The 16,061-nt window shown below is 44.7% G+C and overlaps 1 protein-coding gene across 2 annotated transcripts in view; it reads right to left on the reverse strand.

The window, feature by feature from the left end:
• LOC122712294 (protein gustavus) overlaps positions 1–16,061 on the reverse strand; it is a 186,795-nt gene that overhangs the window by 41,060 nt on the left and 129,674 nt on the right. The gene's annotated exons all lie outside the window — the stretch shown is intronic.

A 16,061-nucleotide genomic window follows, 5' to 3' on the forward strand; every position in this document is an offset into this window, starting at 1 on the left:
ATATACATATGTATAATACCCATTAAGTCTAAATAAACTTATCATAAACATACTATATGTTGTTCATCGTCCATATTTTAACTCGCTCTATTTTATCAAGTACTATTTTATCAAGTATAATCAACATTGTACCAACATTTCTCACAACGTGAGCATCATTCAATTTTTGAAACTTTATAACTTCACCGTATTTCGCTTTATCCTGGTAGATTACTTCCTCAAATCACACGCTTTAACAGGGCGACGCACATAATCCCGTGGATTTCGAGCCAAGCTTCAATATCGTCCTCGTCTCCCTACGCCAGTGCCTAAGCCTATCCAGTGCTGAAACGTTTACCCGGAGGGACTGTGTAGCGGAGAAGGACAGAGAATACGCACTGATGGACAAAGAGGGCGAGACAGGGCGAGAGGATGAGGGAGAAAGAGAAGGCCAACAGTTGAAGGGATACGAAGGTACTCCCTTGTGCAGTGGGGTTTCGCGAACCGCTCCCTGAATCCAGGCGGACGTCGAATTAACCCCAGAAAAATGTGAACGTGCCCGTACACTCTATCGATGTGCTTCTCGCACATCGCGAAGTCACGATTCGTGCAATGGTTCTATCTCATAAAATTGCCTCGACGATTTTTCGACGCGTTCGTGCGCACGTTACAAAACAACCGTATACACCACGTGAATTTTTTTCTTTTTCTCTTTTTTCACTCAGGTAAACAGGAAAGAAAGATGGAAACAGGCTCTCGTATATTACGCGCGAATATTTTGCAAATTGCGTAAATCGTGTGTATGTGTGTGTGTGTGTATGTGTGTGTGTACAAGACCAGGCGACGCGGCACGGTGTCGTATTTTATCATTGGAAAACGGTTGTTGTTGGCAAGAGCGATTTTCGTAATGGTCGACAGGTTTTACCGAGAAATCGATAGCAGAGAGGAGATTCATTAAAGATACGCGCGTACGGAGGCTTTCACGCAGCATGAAGGATCGGTCCCTATAGCCTTCTCTCCGGTTGGATCTGATATTAGACGCACACACTAGGGTCTCTCTCGTATCCCTCCTTGTACCAGCTGTTCCGATGTTGAGTCAGCCTGACGACCAGTACCACGTTGCGCCATACGTAATGACTTCCCGAAATTCAACGAAACCATCTTCTCGTTAAGCAGTTTTTTATATAACAATTCTTCCGGAATACGTATTCCGCGCTTGAGAATTGATCAAAAAAAGAAAAGGAAAGAAAAAAAATCTTACTTTCAAAGCGTACTCTTAACGAGCGCCTCCTAGTGAAAGATCAATTTTTGTTCTTGCTCTCGCGTAAAAAAGGTAATCGCGCATGCGAGTGGATCGAGATGCGAACGCAAAAAGATGCGAGCAAATGTCCATTTCCTTTTCCAATTTGCGCAGGGAAAAAATTATTATTTCCCCGCCGTGGAAACGTCGAAACACGCGGCGAAACGTCGGTTTGCTCCAATCTTGAGGAAGTAAGTGCGATGTAATAATACGTCATAAAGTCGCGGTCGCGGAGAGAATTTCTCTCCCTTTCTCTGGTCGAAACAGAAGAGGTAGGGGGAAGGGGCACTGTTACCGACTCGACGAAAGGGAGAAGAGAGTGGTTGGTGTGGCAGCCACGGAATAAGAGTTCGCCACGCGGATTCCATGCGCTATGGACGCCGTCCACACGGACGCCTCTTAAAGGGACGCGAAGGAGGGAGGAAGCGCGCTCGGGGAGAGGTTCAAGGCCAAGTTGGTTGGCGAGAAGGGCTCTTTTTCGGTGGTAGACCAGGTAAAAGGAAGTCGTACACCCGGAGAACCGAAACGGAATGACAAATGTCCCGACCGGTGGTGGACGGTGAAGGGAAAGGTGAAAGGATCGTGGAGGACAGGGAGAGGAGGGTCTATATGTCTGCGTGGAACAGAAATTCAGGTGTGCCTCTGAAACCACGAGATTGATATCGGGGGACTTTATCTTCGTAGAAAGATCGTAGGTAGCCGTTGAATGCGCGCATCGGAACGAGCACGCATAAACGCGTCATCTCACCTCTTTTCCGTTCGAGGAATTTCTTTCGACCAGCTCCCTCCTCCTTTTTATTCCACGCTTTTTCCTCTTCGTTTTTCCTGCCCATCGACGGGAGAAAAATTGCGCGTTGTCACCTCGATCGCACGATTTCTCGTTTCTTCGCGCGTTTAACAACATTCCAGAATCCGGAAAAATTTCGTGACATGGCCGAAAAACGAAGAAACCAGTCACGACGACGACGACGACGACGACGACGACCGCCAGTGTCAGCGTCTGTCGATGGATGGAATAATAGATCGATGGTGAACGAATATATATACATATATATATATGTTGGAACACGAGCAGCGAGAGAAAGAAAAAAGAAAAATGGAAACGAAAAATGTTGGTTGTTCGGTGAACAACGGTGGCCGCCGATCATCCTCGCCGCTCGACGACGGATTAAATGGCGGCGCTCGTTCAAGGGCACCGAATGCGAGAGGAAACGATAAAAATCTCTCGGCGAAATTAAAATCGTAATACCGCGACGAGCACGGTTGCGAGAGATGGAGTCAAAAAAAAAAAAAAAAAAAAAAGAAAGAAGGAAAGAAAGAAAGAAAGAGAGAGAGAAAAAGGGAAGGCAAAAATGAAGAAGGAAAAAAGAAAAATAGAAAAAGTAGCCTGAGATTTTAATCCCTGCCCATTGAGACGGGCGGGATAATTACGGCGTAATATCGTGCAAAATAATAGCATCAAAAGCGCGGGGATAATTAAATTCCCCTCGAAACTCGAGTACCGCAACCGGGCGTTGTGCGCCAACGACATTCGTTCGGAAAGCTTCGAGTGCGTTTCCACACGGTGCATCATCCCCTTTAAAACTTTTGTCCAGCCCAGAACGCATATCCTCCCTGCCCTCCCCTTGCCTCCCCACCCGTCCCGCGAATCGTGTATAAATTTTATGGAATAACCGAGCGAATTTTCGAGGTCAATGACGAATCCGTGTAAATGGCCTCCGACGTGTGTATTATTTACCACGAGATATCCGTTTCGCTCGCTCGTAACGAGCGTAACGCGCGTTAATAAGCTTCATTCCTTGAAACGATTCCAATTTTCCCATTGGATTTCAGAGCTTTTCCATCGCTCTGCTCTTTTTCACTATTGCGTGAAAAAAAAAAAAAAAGGCCTGTGTAGGCGAAATATTCGTCGACGAGCGATTCCCAAAAGCGGTTCGTGGCGTATATATATATATCGTAAATTCGACCCTAATTCCGTGTGGAGCGGGGAAGGAAAGGTTGTCGAAGATCCCGGTAGGTTGAAACCGCGTGTAGATTCGAGCAGATATTTAACTCGAATACCACGAGAGGCGACAAAGAGGCGACAAAGACCCGACAAAGAAAGGGAAGGCTGCTCGCTCGCCTCTCGCCTGAAACGCATCGCCCGAACCCGAGATCCGAAGTAGATTTGGATGTCGCGCTGGTATCTTACCTGCCCACAAAGCTGTTCCGTCCGAATCCGAACGAATAGGAAACAGCTTGTCCTACAATCGGCTGAAAATTCGATCCCGGTCGACTAATGACCGACGTTGACCCTTTCGTTTCCTTCGAGGGACGAGGGATGAAGAGAGGCGAGGGAAAGTTTATTTTATTATAACGGTTGATCCCTCGAAGGGTTGTTACCAGAAATCCCCAGAATCCCAGGCATGGCAGGATTAAAGAAAGAATCGAAGGAATTCCGCGCGTCCGGGAAATACAAAGGGAACAATGTTCTGAACGCTGTTTTCAGGGAAAGAAGAAGAAGAGGAGGAAGATAAGATGCATCGAGAAGGATGTTGCAAGTTTTCAAAAATTTTCAGTGGAAAGAAAGGACTGGTTGGATCGTTCGTCAAGCTCGACGCCGATGCGATGAGAGCAGATGGGGGAGGGGAATGCGGCGGTGGAGGCCGGGGTCGGTGCCGCGGAATTTTGAAGCGAGCGTAGATTGCCGGAACGAGCGGCTCGCAAGAAGAAAAAGGCGGACGGCGGAGAAGAGGAAGGTCATCCGTGGAACTTCGTTGCCAACTCGAGCGACACACCGCCGCATTGTATGCAGATCGCGCGCCTGTAATTACAAATAGGCGAGCCGATGCCGTTCTATCTTTCTACTTGGCGCGCGCGCGCGCGCGCCTTTGTTTCATCAGCCCTCTTCGGGAAAAGGGAAAATTCGGGAAATTTTGGGAAGAAATATCGGGAATGGTGGACAAAGATGTATGTAGCAAAATTCTCGCAAAATTTCAGACGAAATGCATTCCATACCTCATCGATGCGCAGGGACGACTTCGAAACAAGAATTTAAATACTTTACGATCAATTTTTGCTTGTAATTTTTTTTTTGTAAAATCTTGTATACCTAATACAATAATTGTTTTTTCTTATTTTTTTACTTGCAGATTACGTTTTATAATATTTGCACATTTCTGCAAATGATGAGATGGAAATCAATCGCGAGACGAATGGAGATAGGTATAACAATTATCGTTGCTGCTTGTTCGATCCGCTAATCTCCTGATAATACGAGGGTAATCAAAGCCTCTTGTCCTCTTTATCCTCTCAAAGGATCAACCGCGGCGGTGTATCGCAAGGATTACCGGGGATAGGATCGATCGTTTACGAATTTTGAAAAAAAACATCCCGTCCATCGATCGTTCGAAATTTAACGACGCCTCGTCGTCAAACCTGTTTAAAGTAGAATCGCTCTCCAAGAGCAAATGTGACGTCTCCTCCTGTGCAAAAGATCGGCCGCGCAAAATCGCGATCCTATCCGCGTTCACACAACGATAAATTCGCGCTTCCTCTCAGCCCATCCAGCGATTTCCGTCATCTATTTCCAATTCCAACACAGGCCTGCATCTGCTCGTCCGTGGTGGTAAACGATACTCGCATCCGCCCGCCGTCACGAGAACCTTTTTCCCTCCCTCTGGGAAACGCAAGTCCTTTCATTCTCTTCGAAGGTAAAAAAAGAAAAAAAAAAAACTGAAGGGACGAGACGACGTACCGTTAGAAAGCAGAGACGTTCCACTCCACCTGCGTGAAACGTACTCGTTATATCCACGTGTGAGTTCCTCCGGAATTTGGAGAGAGGGGGAAACTAGATGAAACGGGGAGGACATCCTTGGGGGCAAGGTGTAAAATGCTTCGAAACGAATTAGTTCGAGGAAACTAGTCAGAGATTGGAATTATTTTGAAACGGATTCCTATAAGGAGAAAAATATCGTACGACGAAAAAAATGCAAAATCTGAAACTTCATATTCGACACGAATATTCGAGATCTATCGAGATGCGTGGCCGACACATGGCGATGGACGGAGGGTTTTTAATCACTGGACGAGAGAGGGACGAGATTTTGGTGGCCAAACGAAAGCCTCCTCCAACTTTCTCAACTTTAAAAAAAACGCTCGTTGAGAGAGGCTCAAATCTCCTTTCGTTTCTAAACTCGAAAAACGCAGAGGCTCTGCCGTCTCCGCCGGGAGAGACGGGTTCTCCTCTAGTGGAACTTTGTTTCCACGTCGGCGAGGAGAGGAAGGACACGCGAGTCGGGCGGAATGACGGGTCTTTGTGCTCGGTCGGTCGGGTCCAATCCTCCTCTCTCGTCGGGAGAGGCTATCTCTGGTCCAGGGAGGAAGCGTGGAACGAGAGAAGGCGAGCAGAACGCCGCCGGGAGAAAGAGGGAGAAGGGGGAGGGGGGAGGTTGTGGTGCACGGGGGATGGAAAGAGATGGAAAGAGTTGGAGTGGCTCTCGGATGCGAAGTGAATGTCAGCTCGAAGGTCGGCTTTTGTCAGGCCCGGTACACGGGAGGAGGGGGGGAGGAAGAGAAGGAGGAGGAGGAGGAGGAGGAACGTAGAGAGAAGCAAAGCGAGAAGAAACACGCCTCTCTCTTTCCTCGCCTCGCGACGACGACGACGACGACAACGACGACGACGACGACGACTACGATGGCGGCGACGATCTCGATGCCAGCCACCTAGATCCATTTATACGTGGCGCGCATTGGCCGGGTCTGGCCACGATAGATAGTGCACTGACGGGACAATGACCACGGGCGGCGAGACGGGCGCGAGGTGTGGTTGATGCGTGCGGGCAACCGCGTCGCCTCGACCTAACGCCGGAACGAGAAACGCCACTTCGAAGGCTGCTGCCCCGCACAAATCACCCGCAAGTTATGCGCTCTTCGGGAACCTTGCATACCGAAACCAACGTGCCACACACCGACCATCCTCCTCCCCATTCGTTTATTACGACACCACGTTATTACCTTCCTCCTTTCAATCCCCTTTTAATCCTTCTTTCGATCGCGCAATTTTTACCATACTTAACCATACCACTCTCGCCGCCAGAGACAAGAGTATATCGTAGATCGTGCAGCCCCGAAAATTCGAGGCGACGAGTTCAGAGATCGTCGTTCGAGATTTTCGAGAGGAAAAAATTAAAATCCTCTCGAAAATACTACTTCCTATTATTTTTTTTTTTTTTTCCTACTCGCATCCCTCCCAGTAGTTTTCCACCTTTCGATTCGCGTAAAAAAAGAAAGAAAGAAAGAAAGAAAGAAAGAAAGAAAAAACGGAGCGAGGTTCATTTACGAACGATAGAATCGTAAGCCACGTTGATAAATAGCTCGCGGACGAGACAATGGCTGCGGCAGGAGCACGAGCTGCGGTCGACGCCGATGTTGTCTGCGGACAGAGACGCCGCGATGGATGCACCGGCTAGTCGGACGAGGATCCACACTTCGATGCATCGAGAGAGCCAACCGGAGGGAGACGAACAGAGAGAGAGAGAGAGAGAGAGGATTAGCGCGTCCAAGTTGGTGCACATTGCGCGCGTACGCGCGCAACAGAGAGAAATGGGAGCCGCGGGGGAGGAGAGGCGAAGAGGGAGGAGGAGGACGACATTGACCATAGCGAGAGAGCGCAGCACGAGACGAGAGTGCATCCGAGGGGCCGTGCACACGTGCGGAAGGGGTAAACGCGCTGGTGCAACGCGGCCGTGTGCGTGTGCCACGCACACCGGCGAAAATCTTGGTCCGTCGACGTATTAATTATTGCCGTGTCGCGTGTACAGAGGAGAGAGCTTGCACGCTTCTCTCCTCGTGCGTGCACCGACGCGAGCTATTCCGGGATCCGAATATACGATCGGGCCAAAGCATCCGCGTGGGGATCCGGGGCAGAAACACGGCCCGAAACAGTTTGACGAGTCTGATTTAACCGAGGGCCGAGAGTCTGAATTCGCTTATTTCCTCTTATTTTTTCGAACATTGCGGACGATTTTGGTTACGGTGTTTGTTATAAGATTGGAATTTTTTCGGATTGTGCGAGGAAGAAATCGAAGCGAGTATCTTTTTGAGATGAAAAATCTTTCCTTTCAAAAATTTTTTTTTTTCTTTTTCGTTATTAAAAGATACACGATGCGATGTTAATTTATGCAATCTACTTTGAGACTTTCCCCATTTAAAAATATTTCGGAACAAATGGAAGACGGTTTTTCGCCGGTGGATGGGAAGAATTGGGTCAAGTTAAATCGTCCGAACCGGACGACTTCGAAAACAAAATTACTTACGGGTACAGCCCGATATTCGAAATAAAATTCTACTACCATCCCATGGAATAAATTTCATCTTCCCGGGTATCGTTATCCCGGCGGACTGGTCCTCCTCCCCCTTCGGTTTTTCTGCGAGGCAACAACAAACTTTCGTAGATGCTACCGACTGGAAAAGAACGCGGAGGGGAAGGAGGAACAGGAAGGAGGGGATGGCTTGCCTGTATCGATCCTCCGATTCCTTCGCTAACAAAAAGGGCGAGAAGAAAAGTGGAACAAAAGTGGCAGCCTCGAAAAACGGTGGCCTTTTTCCCGAAAAAGTATCATCCTTCTTTTCGAGCGAGCGTCGATTCCGAGCGGAGACTGCGATCGAGAAATCTCGAGGAGGTGGAACGATGGAACACGGACGAACATACGGTATCGTGCAAAGGGGGAAGAAAAAAGGAAGAAAGGAAGAAAGAAAGAAAGAAAGAAAGGAAGGAAGAAAGGAAGGAGAGGGTATTAAAAAAAAAAAAAAAGAAGAAAGGACGAAAAGGACGAGCAGTGCTCACCATGAAACGCTTTCCGTGGTGTTTCACCGAAGGCGACGGAGCCTCTAATTTTAATAATTGGATATAACCTTCCTCTCCTCGTGCCAGGGGCGTATCTTTTGCTGCGGAGCCAGACGTGTATACCGTATACACGTACACTCGCACCTGCCCTTTACCTTTCTTCCTCCCTTTCAGTTCCACTCGTCTAGGTAGATGTTATACCTGCTCGCCGCAAGTACAGTCCTCCGGTAAAGTTTCTGCCTGGGATCTTCCGCCCAGGCTACCCTGAGAACTGGTGTTTACAATAATTTCCCTCCAACCTTCCCTCGTAACCCGTTCTCCGTCGAACACGCGGCCTATATGTGCACCATACCACGCGCAATATCTTACGATATCTCGTATACGTCGTTATTCCTTCTTTTATTATCCAACGAATTACGGCCAAATCTATCCGCCCTGATGATGAAAATAATAAAAATAATTCGAAAAGGGAATCAAAAGGGTGTCATCTCAGAAGTTTAATTTGCATATCCATCGTTTATCGAGATTTCATCTTACACACAGGCCTCGTTCGGAAGGAGTTAAATCGAGCATTGGGAGAGGAAGAGCTCGCGCGGGATCCCCCTGCCATCATCGGTCACCAAGGTCAACCTCAACGAGTTCTTCTTCCCTCGGTTTTTATTGAAATCGTCCCGCGAATAAACGTTCCACGACGCGATGACAAGCGAGGGAAAAGAAAAGAAGAAAAAAAAACAAGAAATAACGAGAGGAAGAGATAAAGAGAGAAAGAGAGAGAGAGAGAGAGTCGTGACAACTCGCACGACATGGCCGTTCATCGAGGCAAGGCGTCGCGTGTCTAGGGGCAATTCGATCATTCCTCGTCTGATGGACGTTAATTTTTGCACGTTTCCTCTCGCGATACGCGGCGATAACGTATTTTCTTTCCTGACCACCTCTTGCGAACGGAATGGAACGGTATGGAGAGAGGCGAGGCCGCTTCTTCTTCCTCCCCGGCTTGGATCGATCCACCACCGTGCAGGTACGGAAAAAAGGTCGTGTCTTTTTCAGGTAAGAGGTCGTTACCTATTGAGACAGCTTCAACGACCATCGACTTCCGTTTGAGGATTCACATGGCGCGCCCCGCTTTGTGTTGATCTCTTCATAAAGAACCAGAACAGTAAGAGAGAGGATGGAGTAAGAAGAGAGAAAAGAAGGTATAAGAGGGGGGGAGGGGGGGAGAAAAAAAGAAGAAAAAGAAGAAAAAAAAGAAAAAAAAGAATATGGGCGCATTGACGGCCACGAGGGAAACCTTTCTAATTGTCGTCGTTGCTTTTCAACGCACGCGATATTACGTGAGTTGCGTGTGTTGTGTGTCCTTTTCCCTTATATACGTAGACGAGAGAGAGAGAGAGAGAGAGAAAGAGAGAGAGTTGTTCTCCTCGTTCAATTACAAACGAAGGAACAAGGCTACGAGTGATTTCTAGGTTGATTCCAAGTTCTGCAGTAGGTTGTTGGATCAAAATCCAAGAAACTTCATTACTGACGGTTCGAGTTGCCGGATTGCAATTGGAGATCGAGGTTGCAACACTTCCAGTTAAACTCCGCAACCATCTTCTCTCGTAGGTTTGCGCCGCTTTGAGAGGCTGGAGGATGGCTGCTCTCGCCCTCTTTAACTGTCTCCCTTTGATTTGCCTTCGATTCCTTGGGGATAATGGAGGGGGAATGGCAAGTTTTGGACAGCTGATTCTTCGGACGGAGAATGGTGACACTTGAATCTTTCAGCTGACGGAAGGACGAAAAACTTGTTAAAAGCGTGGCAGCTTTTGCCATTTGAACTTGAAAGTAATGCTATGAAGTATTTTTCTACGTCGTCCAAAATGAATATTTTTACGTATTTCATATTTATATCATTTCATATACATATGCATTTTTATGCATTGACGTGTCATGTCTCCATTCCCTTTCTTTTGTTATTCTTGTACGCTTGTGCAAATTATACTTTGTTCTTCGTTTCTCATGATTGTTCAACACCACTAAACGTGATCCCAGAGAACGTGATTTTTCCAATGAATCATTTAATTTTATCGAATAAAGAGATTCGAGTTGATACGACTGGACAATTCGGAGTTTCTATATTTTTCGACGTGTCGATTCCAAAATTCCTTTGTCTTTTTTAATACGAAACGCTTAGCACTCTCTTTGTAATACTCCCAGAAGAGTACTTTCTATTTCTCAAAAACTTGGCAAGTCTTAATCTTTTTCACTTCCATTGCGTTTCATTCTTTGACAATCTTTCATTCATAAATTTTACTAATAAAATATCTTTTAAATAATTCTAATTGAATATTGAAAAAGAATCTTCGATTTTTAATGTGTTTTTCAGAAAAACTTATCACTAGACTAGACAAGATAAAATTGTTATGAACACGTTTTCAAAGAAATTGAGCTTAAACAGAGATTTAATTTATTCTTCAAACTTCACTAATGCATTTTTTCATTTCGTTTAATGATCTTTTACGTATCTTATGTGCAATTTATAAATTTTTTATATGCATTTAAATCTATATACAAATGCACGAACATTTATCATCAGATAATTTTACTATAATAAAATACTATGCTGTTTTAGAAAGCAGCACATTCAAATATTCGAAAACAAATTTAGAAAAAAAAAAAAAGAGAGAACCCGATAATTTTAATTACCGTGTAATTAGTAAAAATGTAGAACTCCTCTTAGATAGGACTTGATTAAATATTGAAGAAGAAGAAGTTCAGGAAGGTCAAAAGAGAGAATCCAGAGAACTTAAAGGTGTCGTTTCTCGAGGAGCAGGCATCGTACGATAAAGAAACAAAGCGAGTTAACGTCGTCCTCTCTAAGCAACGGATACTCTCATCCATTATTCTAATTGGAACGTCTGCCCGTGTTGAAAGAGAAGAAACGGGATGATCGAAAGAGAGAGAGAGAGAGAGAGGAGAGAAGAGAGAAAAAAAAAAAGGGACGAGCACCAACGTAATTCTCGTGGACGTCTATCCACACGCCTACGATATCTCGGAACAAAGATGACGAAGGAGAGGAGTTCGAGCTGAAAAGAAACGGTCGTGTTAACGGTGAACGCGCGAGAGTGATGATGAGTCTCTGTTGCGCGTCTCGTCCCGTTGAAAAAGTGAAATCCTCTCTAATCTGCTAGTTCCACTCGAACCGTTGCAAGATGCAATTACGATTATTACCCTCGACGTCGCAACCCTGATGAAGTTTTCTGTTAAGTTTCAGCGGTTACAGAATCTACGCGTCTTGCTTCTTTATTCCTCGGACAGTTAGTTCGCTTAGTGACCGGAGAAAAAAGATTTTTCGAGATATTTAATTTCTATTAAATTTTCTCCTATTGTTGAATGATCATTGACCGATCTATTAACGAATATCAATGTTTGAAACAATAATTTCTAATAGTAACTACTAAGATATCGATATCGAATCGTAATTACAAAAAATTGTGGATTTTTCTTTAAAATAAAAGAAAAGAAAAGAGCGTAAGTAAATCATCGATAAAAAATTTCCACCAACGAAAACGATAAGAGAAGGTCGAAAGAGATAAAATATTATTCGAATCTTCACGGATAATCCGAATAACGATTCTAGGTCGAAAGTTTTTTTTACAAAAAACTGTAAAAAAAAAAGGCGGCATCAAAGGAGAGATAGGAGAAGTGGAGGATGGATCTGTGACGTTCTCGTTCTAGAAAACGTGTCGGAGGTAGAGATAGAGGAGCGTTTTTCGGGATGACTCTTGTCGTCGACAGGAAGCGCAGCTGGTCCTCCGAGGGATTGGCCAGCTGTTGATGGAAGGTTTAGGTATGTCGATCCACGGCCGTGAGAAAAGGACGGGCCGGGCGCTCGAGTGACTTGGTTCGAGCGAAGCCGAGGCCGACGAGGAAGACCTTCAGGGACGTGGAACAGGCTCCTTCCTTTCAACGGGAGACGGCCACCATTCCCAAGTGCAGGCTTTCGATACGATTCCTCCTCCGTCCTCGCTCGAACTTTCGAAAAATTCCACGCGTTCTCTTCGTCGAAATTAATAATAAATCGAGCGACGAGCTTCTCTCTCTTTCTTCTTTCTCCTCCTCCAATTTTACTACTATCCCTTTTCTAAGGAAGATAAAACCGAAATAATTTCTTTTCCCAACGATTATCGATAGCTAGGAAAAGTGGATAGTAAACGTTTGGTCGTTCGGAGAATCGAATTTCATCGATGATTCAATTGGACGGTACAATTGGCGCATTTACGAAGCGATGAAACGAATTATATCTGGGAGAGCCGGTGCCCGGTTCAGAAGATCCCAATCAACTGGCTCGAACGGGCAACATCCGGTGCACGCGCGACCTAGCAACAACCGTACAACACTGGGGCACGGGGCGAGAAACGAGCGAGCGAGCGAGCAGAATTTGAAAGAAACACGTTTCATTGAGCGGCCAGCCTGAATAATTCCCATTCACGGTGGCTTCGCTTCCCCCGGTCTGTGCAGTTTCTATTTCGCCAGGCCGCGATTCTACCCGACTTCTTTCATCCGCTCCTCTTTGTCCATCGCCTATCCATAGAATCCGCGTGTATCTTTCTCTCTCTCTCTCTTTCTTTCTCTCTTCTCTCCGCGCGCAAAACAACCGTCGTCGTATGAAAGAAACCTGCCCCCAGGAGGAGGAGGAGGAGGAGGAGGAATCTTTCTATCGTCTACGAACTACGAACACGTCGTAGAACGATAATTCTTCGAATTCTTCTTCAACTGTAATCGTATATATATATATATTCGTTTGTTAATTTTTCTAAAGGGGCATCCGTTGATATTTATACAAAAATTATCCGACGTCCCTTTTCCATTCAATTTTTATTCCCTGCTAATTTGTAATTTAATCTTGATTTCAATGTGTACTTTTAATTAAAATATTTCGAACACGTTCAAACTATGGAAAAATAAGGAGTAGTGTAGATTTTTCAGATTCTTAAGATATCTCTCCGCTGCTAGAAGATTCTGTCACGATTCAATGGAACGAAAGTATAGGGAAAGCTCCTTTCACAACAGGCCAATGGGTTAATAAATATTCGTAGACCGAATAATTCGACTCGATTTCGATTAACGCGCATTCAGAGGCAATTAGACGGGTGGTAATCCGTAATTTCGCGGACAGTTTCGTGGCTTTCCATTTATTAAGTATTCCAGTCGAGTACGTAATGGCAATACCTATAAGACGTGGCGGTGTTCCCTTGTTCCCGCGATTACCGCACACCTGTCGCCGATTGCGCCTATCTGTGTAGAGAGGTTTACTTATGTAAATGCGCAGCGGGCACCCGTGAGACGAATGTGCGTTAGAACCGAGGTATCTGTCGTTCTCCTATCGTTCGCGCCTCCTTTAATATATAATCGCGACCTTCTTTTGTAATATTCAAATGGTAAACTCCCGTGACCTCCATTTTCATACATAATGGTGGAAAAGAAAAAAGAAAATAAATAAATACACACGGATGGAAATCATCATCCTATGGAACTATCGAGTTAGAAATTAATTTTGATTCAAAAAGATATAATATCATTATCCTTTTAATCTTAATATTAATCTTAATAAATCGAACAAATCTTTCCAAAAAGATGTTTCTAAACAATTAATATTTCCTCGAATACCAATTAAATAGTGGGGGAAAAAAAAGAAAATAAATAAATACACACGATGGAAATCATCATCGTGGAACTATCGATTATTAGAAATTACTTTTGATTCAAAAAGATATAATATCATTATCCTTTTAATCTCGATATTAATCTTAATAAATCGAACAAAAAAAGATGTTTCTAAACAATTAATGCTTCTTCGAATACCAATTAAATTAATCTCCATGAATTTCGATTCAATTTAGTCCCCCACACGTGTCCTTCATATTTCACAATTCGTGTCCTCTGTTAATAAAATTTCCCAAATTGATCAGGCACGTATTTGAAAAAAAAAAAAAAAGATGCAAATTCCCTTTCCACCATCCCCCCTCCCCCTCGAGATTATTAAGAAACACAGAGAGAGAGATCGGAAAGATTAATTATCCCCTACTTATCTCGTTCGAACGTTCCTGACAGCGGTTGACACGGGATCGAGCTACCGTTGCGATCGTCGCACACCTGTCGCCGATTACGACGTTCACCGCCGCGGTTTGTTTATGTAAACGTTAGACTTAGAGAGAGAGAAAGGAGCCGAAGAGGGAGGGGGAAGGGTGAGAAAATCCACGATAATTCCCTCTTTTCTTACGCGAATACATATATATATATATATATCTATGCCCAACCGCGATTTGTTCGCCGATCAAACGATTACAAGTAGCCGCTTACCGTCCCGTAAATCTCTCGATGTCGAGGCGTTAAACGCTTCGATCTCGACCGACCTTAATACCAACCTATCGCCACCACGGAACGATATCGACGGGAACGACGCTCGAGGAGGCGAGGAACGATGTTTACCTCGGCTCGTTCGTTGAGTAACTACCACTTGGATACGTACGTTCAATCGCGTGAAAATTGTAGGAAGTGGAAACTAGGAGTGTGAACAACGGGGAGGGGTGTTTACGCTTTGAAATGCTAGAAGAGGAGGGGAGATGTGCCGATGATTCGAATTCGCGTCTTTATTTTGGAAATAAATTTTCAAATTGTTGGTATTATATTTGGTATTATATTTTCTATTTGCCGATTTCTTTGCAATGTAAGAATATGTTTTAAAAAATACGTCGAATCGAAACAATTAATCAACGAACAATAATCGCGCGATTTACTTTTGAATACTTTTGAATACGTATCGTGTCATAATGTAATAGAATTGAATCCCATGTTTGGCCACGAGGTAACATTTCCCTCAACAACGAGTTCCTCCATCCGAAAATGGAACAAATAAAGGGAGGAAAACGGACGTACACCATGCGGGATGCTTCAATGGACACGAGTTCGCAGGGAAACTCGAGCAAACACGTTTTCCAAAAAAAAAAAAAGAAAAAGAAGAGAAAATTTAGTAAAGAAGGTAGGGAGAGGGTAGACACAGTGGGTTACCGTGACGATAAATGGCGTCAGAAAGCGCGAGAGAATCTATAAGAAGACCGGTTCGAAATCGTGATGCTCCATTGTTGCGCCCACGGGCGGGCAGGCCCTTTTCAGGTTGTTGCCGCGGCAACAGTAGGTTACGAGCGTAGGAGATGATCGGGAACATCTGTCCGGCCGAGAACGGTGGAATCAGGAGGGGGCCCAACGTGACCCAGAGGGAGAGACGCGACGCACCCACGCTTTCGTTTTGGACCGCGTCAGAGACACCGCGCGTCATACCTGTGGCGCAGCTGCACCGTCATTTCGATAGGCTTTTTTTTCTCTTTTTTCAAATCCTCGCTGCACCTTGTCCACACACGTGGACCCATATCTTCCTCGATGGGGTATACATTGTCGTTTTATACGTGTTATATGGAGGGGGAGGGGGATATATATATATAAACGTTGGGATGGGAAAACGTTTCGGGATCGAGACGTTGAATTTTCAAAAGTTTCTCAGACTTTTCGAAAATGGGAATCATGGTTCTCGTGATCTCGAGACGAGATCCCTAAAATTGCATTTCTAAGGGAAGGGAGAATTTCATTTTCATTCTAAAATTCCACTTCTGGAGGGGGATGATTGTTCCTCGACGATGCTATTTCGACGATTCGATCCCAAGTTTCCTCACTTTTGAAAATATTTTAAAGGAGAACGCAGTGGCAACCATTTCTTTCCTTTCTTCGAATATCTCGAAAGCTAAGGCTGGTTATACGTATTTAAAAATCATTAAAATCGTGAGCGTTCATTTTATTCAAACATTAAAACGCATAAAATACACGTATGATACATTAAAGATACATTTCAAAAATCAAATCGATCAACTATTTTCTGAGAAATGATGCTTCTCAAAAAACAAAAAAAAAAAAAAAAAAAAAAAA

The sequence above is a fragment of the Apis laboriosa genome, unplaced genomic scaffold (genome assembly GCF_014066325.1).
Source record: "Apis laboriosa isolate Shangri-la unplaced genomic scaffold, ASM1406632v1 scaffold1_cov151, whole genome shotgun sequence".
In the NCBI taxonomy this organism is placed as follows: Eukaryota; Metazoa; Arthropoda; class Insecta; order Hymenoptera; family Apidae; genus Apis; species Apis laboriosa.